The following is a 10,127-nucleotide window of genomic DNA, read 5'->3' as shown; positions in this document are numbered from 1 at the left end:
CCAAAATTCCTATGCTTCAAGTTATTGAACGTCACTCATTTTTTTCAATTTCCTCATTTATTGCGTTAAAATAATGGACCCTAACCATTTTAAGCTTAGAAATGTTGTTCATAGTTTTCTGGAAAAACCACAAATATGATCAAAGTCTCTGATCTCTCCAGTGCTCTCCTGTTGTGTGAAGCTTCTTTCCAACTTGATTCTTTCCCATACCCACATAAGATAAAGAAAGGATAGGAATAGAGGTTAAAAGAAGAACTGAAGTTGAAGGAAGGGACTAATAGTTGAGAGATCTGAAATGTAACAATTTTCCACCAGGTGTTTTATTGGTACTCTACAATTCTATTCTGTCCCAGTTTTCCATAGATTTATAGGTAAAAAGAACATCTTATATTGCATTTTATACACATATATGCATACATGCAGATCACTTAAATATATATAGATTGCATGTTATGTACACTTTAAAATATTTTAAATATTGAATGCTTAATTAGGACAAAATAGCTTAGGACACAATTATTTAGGACAGAATAATTTAGGACACAGTGGCATTTTTGTGCTATTGCAGAGGAGGTAAAGAACTTCTGGGCTTACATGTAACCCTAAAAGTGCAGGATAAATAGGTACATAATACAAATTGCAGTTACCTCACTGAGATTTTTCTGAACTGTGTTGCTAGCCTGACACTACTGAAAATTAACATTTTAGATATTGCTATAATAGTCCAGAGGGTCTGTAGTGCCTTCAAATTATATTACCTCTCTATTTTAATCAGCTACTTTAGTTATTTACTACTTCATTAGTTTACTGATAACTCTATAGAGAAAGTTTGCTAATCACTATATAAAATATAATTTTCAAACAGCCAAAATAACTGCCATAGAATATGGAAACTCTCTTAGTTTGTTTTATCTTTCTATAAAAGAATACCACAGACTGGGTAATGTATAGAGAAAAGAAGCTCATTTACCTCCCATTTTCAAAGATTGGGAAGTCCAGGAGCGTGGTGCTGGCATCTTCTGAGGACCTTCTTGCTGTGTTGTAACATGGCAAAGGGTATAAATGGCAAGAGGCAAGACCATGTCAGCTCAGGTCACTCTTTCACTTCTTAAAAAGTTAAAAGTCTTATCATGGGGGTTCCATTCTGATGAACTTATCTAATGCTAATTACCTCCCAAAGGCCGACCTCCATAAACCATCAATATATGAATTTGAGGACATTTCCAATGCCTAAAATTTTAGAGGCACATTCAAGTATAGAAGAAAACCAGTATCTATTAATAAATCCCAATACTTACATATGTCTCATTTAAACATCACAGTAATAAGTCTTGTAATAAGATTTATTGACTCTGTTCCTATTTATGAGTAAAATGAGAGGCAAAAAGTTAGCAAGGTAACTGACATTGATAGATCACTCCGCTAAGGGAATGGCAGACACCGTTGACCCAGGCATCTCTGAGTACAGCTTTATACTTCTTTCTGTCTACATTATGTTTCTTTAAAGATGCATGGCCTAGCAGGAAGACACTGTACAAATGTGAAAAACAAAAGGTACCTGTAAAATTTTGAGTAACTATTTTTAACTGAAGAAACTTACCCAAAAGCTTCAAAATTGCTTGCTAAGAAAATGGAATGATTTTGGTAATGGGGAATGAATTGTCCATTAAAAAAAAAAATCAGCAGATGTTTCTAAAGCCATTAAAAAAATAGAAAGTACATTTCCAAAAGTCATAGTCAAAGTGGCAAAAGTAAGTTTGAAAAGGACATGTTGATTTTCTATTTTTATAGCCTTTCTCTTAAGAAGACACATTTTTTTTCATTCTACAGCATACCTCTGATTTTTGATTTTGAAAGCATTCAGAGGAGACCAGTTATTCAAGTGAAAATTGTCACTTTAAGAATATAGATGATTTATCAGGTGCAGATTTTTTTATTTCTTGTAGAATAGCTGATGAGGTGAGATTCTTTCCTAACAACATCTTACAGATTAGTATCAAAAGCCTGAACAATACTGTTGAAATCAAGGACATTGCACAGGAAAGCAATCAATTGTTATGGAATAGATAATGTGTTTTCTTGCAAAGCAAGAAAATAACTATCATCTGGATGTTATTAATCTTTCTTGAAGTATTTTAACATTCCAATGTACTGCGTTAAACTATTTGATTTATTTATTTATTTATTTATTTATTTATTTTTTTACTTTTTAAGGAAACACGAAAGTTTCCAGATTTATCGTCAAATTGCTGGTTCAATCAAGGGTATTGAACTATTTTCTAATAAAACATGCTATAGTTTAAACCATGAGGTATAAACAGGTTTTAAAATTTCCCTTTATGTGGTAGGAAGGAGTTAGATGATTTAAAAAAATAGCAGTCTTATTTATCAGCTAAAGTCAAGTATGTCTGTATGTACACATGCATATATGTATTTTTTTTTCTAAGCTAACATGTGCCTGGGAGAAATTGGAAAAGAAAACATTTTTAAGAAGTTCATGTTAAGCAAATAGGAATCTATTTTAATACTATCTAGTTTTTTCATTTCCCCTTGATAATTTTAATTTAGTGGCAGAGGTACTTGAAAGAATAAATCATGAGTATACTATTGCTGCTGTAAACCACTTTGATTATAATGCTATCTTAGCTTTTATATACACTTTAAAATTATAAATATTTAGGAATATCTTTAAATTTATCTAAAATTGTATCTGGAATATTTTTGCATCATATATGCTTAATACAATGACAGGCACGCATTTTTTTAACAAGTTAAAATCTGTCAATTATGAATTTTCCCTATTATTTAAAATATATTTTCTTTATAGTTAACAATTGTTCACCAATTGGCATGATTTACATTTGATGCTACTCTACAATTTGGTTGTTCTTTATTCACTTAAGCATGATCTTACAAAGCCTACATTTTATTTGATTTGAAGATTTTTTCAAGTCTTGAATGCTTGGATTCATTTTATCAGCAGATTAATGAAAGTGATAGATTATGCATGTCAGTCATTCCTTGCAGCCTATTATCTGATGAGAGTGGGAAAGGTATCCTAGCAGATTAGATAGCCATTTGTTGTTTCAAAATACAGATGTATTCATTTACTCAGAAAATATTTTTCAGCATTGTTAGACCCTGGGTATAAAAAAGTGGTGAAAATACATCCCCTGAGTTAATAGTTTTGAAACAAACATGTCTATGAAAAGCATAATATAGTGTGTTAATTATTAATGGAATTGTATAGAGTGCAATGAAGGCACGGAAAAGAAATTCTCAATTCTGTCTGTACGAATCAAGGAGCTAGGCAATTCTGAAACTGAGGGCTGGAGTCTGTGTCAGAAAATGCCATGCAGATCAGTACAGGAAATCAGGAAGAAGGAGGAAGATATCTAATGACAATGAATAAATCTAAACATAAATGAATCTGCGTAAATTCATCATCAAGTGAACTGTCCTACACGAGGTGTTGATGAGTGTTTATTAAATGGTGAAATAAATTATTAAGTGAAATAACAATGACTTAAACCTAAACAATGTATGATTGATTAAAGGATGACAAGCAATAATCAACTGTCCTGAAGACTATTTGTTTTAAAAACCTACCTGACACCAATAACATTACACAGGTAGATGACTTATCTCCCACCATTTAAGTCCTGAATTTTTAAAATTATATTTTGTAGGCACTAGACCAATGGAACATGATAGAGAACCCAAAAATGAAGCCAGATACTTACAACCAACTGATCTTCAACAAAGTATATAAAAACATAAATTGGGGTAAGGATATCCCATCCAATAAAATGTGCTGGGAAAACTGGCAAGCCACATGTAGAAAATTAAACGGGATCCCCAGCTCTTACCTTATACAAAAATCAACTCAAGATGGATAAAAGCATTAAATCTAAGACCTGAAACCATAAAAATTTTAAAAGACAATATTGGAAAAACTCTTCTGGACATTGGCTTAGGAAAATAATTCATGACTAAGACCCCAAAAGCAAAGGTAACAAAAACAAATAAATGGGTCCTAAAGCTTCTGCACAGCAAAATAAATAATCAGTAAACAGGCAACAAACAGGGTAGGAGTAAATATTCACAAACTATGCATCTGACTAAGAACTAGTATCCAGAATTTACAAGGAACTCAAACAAATCAGGAAGAAATAAAATAGTGCCATCAAAATACATAAATAGACATTTCTCAAAGATTTACCGAAAACCAACAAACATGAAAAAATCCTCAATGTCACTAACCATCATGGAAATGCAAATTAAAACCTAAGGAGACACTACCTTAATTCTGCAAGAATGACCATAATTTAAAAGTGTAAAACCAATAAATGGTGTTGATGCGAAGAAAAGAGAATACTTTTGTACTGCTGGTGGTAATGCAAATTAGTACAACCGCAATGGAAAACAGTATGGAGATTCCTTAAAGAACTATTAATAAAAGTAAACTACCATTTGATCCAGCAATCTAACTACTGGGTATCCACCCAAAAAAAAAGAAGTCATTATATGAAAAAGACACAGGCACATACATGTTTATAGCAGAACAATTTGCTAATGCAAAGATATGGAACCAACCTAAGTGCCCATAAATCAATGACTGCATTTAAAAAATGTAGTATATTTACATCATGTAATACTACTCAGCCAAAAAACTATCAAAATAATGTCTTTTGAAGCAATTTGAATGAGACTGGAGTCCATTATTCTAAGTGAAGTAACTCAGAAATGGAAAAAATAATGTTAATGATGTCAATTATAAGTGGGAACTAAGCTATGAGGACACAAAGACATATAATGGACTTTTAGGACTCAGAGGGGGAAGGGTGAGAGGAAGTAACAGTTAAAAGACAAGATATTGAATACAGTGTACACTGCTTAGGTGACAGGCTCAGTAAAATCTCAGAAGTCACCACTAAAGAACTTATCCATGTAGCTAAAAACCACCTATACCCCCAAAACTGTAGAAATTTAAAAAAATAAAATTTTATACTGAAGCATCAGTATGCTGAGATATTTTGTATGTTACAGCATCTGTGCATACTGATGAATGACAAATGGATGCATTTTTCTTGGGATACTAATCAAGTAAATGAATCAAACAAATAGGTTATTAAAATTATATTACATATCGTAAAACATATTACTGTTTTACTTTGTATGTATTTTTAGAGAACTGTAAAATCTTAGCTGAACAATTTGCATGACAAATCTGTATATAAACATGGTCAGTATATTGTGGTAAATGTGTGTATAGAACAAGCAATCAGTCCAGGTATCATCCTACTTCCTGACATTATCCACCAACTTACACACACCCAATTTGCTTCCCTTGGTAGAGATAAAAATACTGCAGTGAAATTATCTAAAGTGAGATTAAAGAAATCCTAGGACTTAATGGCAGCGAGTGGTCGCAGAGAAAATCTCAGACAAATCTTGATGTCCAGGGTATCAACCTTCCGGAAGTTCCTAGTCTAATGTTAAGAGTCTAGTGTGAAAGCCAATTAAACAAATAAAATTTAGAATTTGCAATTAGAGTAAATAGTATGAGGCAGTTCAGGATGAATTGAAGGCATATAAAAGGAATCTATGACCTAAATTGGAAATATTGAATAATAGACTGGTGTAAAATTAATTGCGGTTTTGGACTCTGAATTTTAACACATTGTTATTAATCAAAATAGGAGCCATTAAAATCAACACATTGCTGCCAATGAAAAATGTTTGCTTATTCTTGTAGCATAAAAATTTGTGCTTCAGGATTTCACCAGTTTTTGGAAAGTGTTTTCTGCATCCTTCTGGTTATGAAAGTTTTCCCGGCAAGGGGCTGCCAAGATGCTTAAAGAAGTGGTAGTCGGTTGGTGAGAGGTCAGATGAATATGGCAGATGATGCAAAACTTCGTAGCCCAATATGTTCAACTTTTGAAGCATTGGTTGTGAGATGCATGGTCAGGCATTGTTATGGAGAAGAATTGGGCCCTTTCTGTTGACAAATGCAGGGTTCAGGCATTGCAGTTTGGGGCGTATCTCATCAGTTTGTTGAGCATACTTCTCAGATGTGATAGTTTTACCTGAATTCAGAAAGCTGTAGTGGATCAGACTGGCAGCAGACCACACAAACAGTGACTGGGACATAATTTATGGTGTAAGTTTGGCTTTGGGAAGGGCTTTTGAGCTTTTTCTCGGACCAATCACTGAGCTAGTCATTGCCAGTTGTGATATACAATCCACTTTTCATAGCAGGTGACAATCTGATCAAGACATGGTTCATCATTACCTAGAATAAGAAAAGACAACACTTCAAAATGATGATTTTTTTAGATTTTCAGTCAGCTCATGAGGCACCCACATATCAAGCTTCTTCACTTTTCCAATTTGCTTCAAATGTCTAACAAAGAAGGGTCGACTTTGAGTTCTTCTGCAACTTCTTGTGAGTTGTAAGAGAATCAGCTTCGATCATTGCTCTCAATTGTTTCCAACTTCTGATGGCCGGCCACTATGCTCCTCATCTTCAAGGCACTCATATTCTTTGTAAAACTTCTTGAACCACCAATGCACTCTGTGTTGGTTAGCAGTTCCTGCACCAAATGCGTTGATGTGTATTCCCTGCTTTAGGACCCTTTTTGAACTTGAACAAGAAAATCGCTCAAATTTGCTTTTTGTCTAACATAACTTCTACAGTCTAAAGTAAGCAGAAACAGCAAGTAATGTCATTAGTAANAAAAAAAAAAAAAAAAGCAAGCAAGAAATGTGCATGAAAATGATGTGTAACATAACCACATTTATTTAAAAATAATTTAGATTTATTTAAGTATTCCAATGGCAAATGGCAAATCCCAACAATGCAAAAACTTCAGTTATTTTTGCATTCACCTAGGGAAAAGTTCAATGATGGCGATGTACATTTAAGAATAACCTTCATATTAATTGTATATAAAATGACTGTGTGTCTCACAAAGTAATTGTTGGTCAGTATTTTCATATTACATGTATGAATTTGTGAATTTGCTAGGAGGCATTTCCTATAAATTAAGGTAAATACAACACAGTCATACTTTAAATTATTTATTTATTTATTGAGACTGAGTGTCACTCTGTCGCGAGGCTGGAGTGCAGTGGCACGATCTCAGATCATGCAACCCCTGATTCCCTGGTTCAAGCGATTCTCCTGCCTCGGTGTCCCAAGTAGCTGGGATTACAAGCACACGCCACAACTCCCAGCTAATTTTGTATTTTTATTAGAGATGGGATTTCAGCATGTTGGTCAGGATGGTCTAGATCTCCTCACCTCGTGATCTGCCCACCTTGGCCTCCCAAAGTGCTGGGATTACAGGCAGGAGCCACTACTCCCATCCTAAAAATATTTTTAAACAGAGTAAGCAACTCAGTATTCTCCACGATGTGCTCATCAAGACTGTGACGGTGTGCTGCTGGGAGTTGCTTGGAGGTTGGCGCGCGGGGCTGAAGGCTAGCAGATGGAGCGATCATGTCGCACAAACAAATTTACTATTCGGACAAATACGACAACGAGGAGTTTGAGTATCCGAATGTCATGCTGCCCATGGACATAGCCTAAAACCGATTTGATGTCTGAATCTGAATGGAGGAATCCTGGCGTTCAACAGAGTCAGGGTTGGGTCCATTGTATGATCCATGAACCAGAACCTCACATCTTACTGTTCCGGCGCCCACTACCCAAGAAGCCGAAGAAATGAAGCTGGCAAGCCACTTTTCAGCCCCAAGCTTTACACAGCTGTCCTTACTTCCTAACATCTTTCCGATGACATTCTTGTGTTGCCTTCTTGTTTCTCACTTTGATATTTAAAAGATGTTCAATACGCTGTTTGAATGTGCTGGTAACTGCTTCGCTTCTTGAGTAGAGCCACCACCACCATAGCCCAGCCTGATGAGTGCTCTGTGGACCCACAGCCTCAGCTGAGTGTGACCCCAGAAGCCAGTGTGCTGTGTATCCAGAACACACTTGGCAGATGGAGGAAGCATCTGAGATTAAGACCATGGCTGTTACAGGGATCGTGTAAACTTGTTTTTGTTTTTTTCTGCCGGGTGTTGTATATATGGTGACTTGTGGATTTATGTTTTAGCGTACTGGAAACTTTCCATTTTATTCAAGAAATCTGTTCATGTTATAAACCTTGATTAAAGAGGAAGTTTTTATAATCTAAATAAAAAAGAACTGTGACAGAAGATGATGGATTGTAGTTGCTTAGCATTGTTATTAGCATACAGTAGGCCATGTAAACAACACTGATTATTTGAAATCCCTTGAAGTTAGGTCTGTTTGCCATATTCAGATGCTATGACATACTATTTACCTAATCTCTGAGAATGTATTATTAGTTAAATTTAAGTAGAATTAATTGAATTAAATAAACTGAGTGTCTTGGCATATATTTTTTCATTTTTTTTTTTTTTAAGAATCTTGAACATTTCTGAACACGAATTGTAGGTCTAGGCCTCTCACATTACACACAATGGACTGATCGCCAGTTACTATTTAGAAAGTTTTAATTACACACTTTACATGAATTGGAGCTCCACACACACTGGCAAGACAGATTGTCATTTAGGAGACATTTCTGGTCTCAATTACACCCATAGAATCACAGTACCCACGATCTGCAAAAAAAAAAAAAAAAAAAAGTAAAAGACTCTGGGAGGAAAAGAGACAGCTACTTTGAGGTTATATAGTTGATCTTTGAACAATATGAATTTTAACTGCATGGATCCAATAATATGCAGATTTCCTTTGCCCCTGCCAGCCTCGAGATAGTAAGATGAACAACCTCTTCTCTTCCTCCTCTTCCTCAGTCTACACAACCTGAAAATGACAAGGATGATGACCTTTCTAACGATCTAATACACTTAATGAATAGTAAATATATTTTATTTTCCTTTTGATTCTTTAATGACAGTTTTTTTTTTCTAGCTTACTTTGTTAGAAGAATGCAATATATAAAGCACATGATAAAGAAAGTATGTGTTAATATACTATTTATTGGTCAGGCTTCAGGTCAACAATAGGCTATTAGTAGTTAATTTTTTGGGGAGTCAATCGTTACACATAGATTTTTGACTGTATTAGGTTCCCACTTCTAACCTTTGCATTCTCAAGGGCCAACTGTGTGTGTGTGTGTGTATTATATATATAATACATATATGTATAAATACATGTATAATATATACATATATGTATAATATATAAATATATGCATATATGTATATATTACATATACATAGACATACATATATGTATATAATATGTATATGTGTGTATATGTATATTGTAATATATATGTTATATTAGATATGCATAATATATACACTACACACACATATACACACACACACACACACACACATACGTATATATATATATATATTTTTTTTTTTGACAGAATCTCACTCTCTCACCCAGGTTGGAGTGCAGTGGCACGATCTCTACTCACTGCAATCTGCTACTCCTGGGTTCAAGCCATTATCTTGCCTTAGCCTTCTGAGTGGCTGGGATTACAGGCCTGTGCCACCGTATCTGGCTAATTTTTGTATTTTCAGTAGAGACGGGGTTTCACCATGTTGGCAAGGCTGGTCTGGAACTCCTGACTTCAAGTGATCCACCCACCTTGGCCTCCCAATGTGCTGAGATTACAGGCATGAGCTACTGTGCTGGGCCAGTCAACTGTATTTTTAACTTGTGTATAAAGTACTGAGTCCCTGTTTTCATGCTATTCAGGTGCCATTCTTCCTCATTTATTGTTCATATTGTATTTAGATTTAACAGGATTAAAGCAGCAGCAGTTATCAGAAAATTATATTAACTCCCCCTGTGTGTGTGTATATATAGGTACATTTTAATTGAATTTTAAAACAAATGATTGTGGATATAGATACACACACGATATTTTTAGAGTGGATATATAAATAGAGTATTTTGTCAGTCTCTTACTGCATAACATTTAGGGTTTCCCATTTTTACTAGTTATAAAAAAAGTAACAATTTAAGTCTATATATTTGACAAAGCATGTACATTGGCCATGTCGTATAAACATTAATATGAGGTATTCTTATAGACTTAATAACATATATGATT

General features: G+C 34.4%; 1 pseudogene across 1 annotated transcript; it reads left to right on the top strand.

Moving 5' to 3' along the window:
- The first annotated feature begins 7,504 nt into the window (after positions 1-7,504).
- Positions 7,505-8,202, top strand: LOC108316272 (annotated as a pseudogene). Its single transcript, XR_001830265.2, has one exon. The product of XR_001830265.2 is annotated as a cyclin-dependent kinases regulatory subunit 1-like (transcript).
- The last annotated feature ends 1,925 nt before the right edge of the window (positions 8,203-10,127 follow it).

Source organism: Cebus imitator, unplaced genomic scaffold (assembly GCF_001604975.1).
Source record: "Cebus imitator isolate Cc_AM_T3 unplaced genomic scaffold, Cebus_imitator-1.0 Scaffold186, whole genome shotgun sequence".
Classification (NCBI taxonomy): Eukaryota; Metazoa; Chordata; class Mammalia; order Primates; family Cebidae; genus Cebus; species Cebus imitator.
This window is presented reverse-complemented; position numbering and strand designations above follow the sequence as displayed.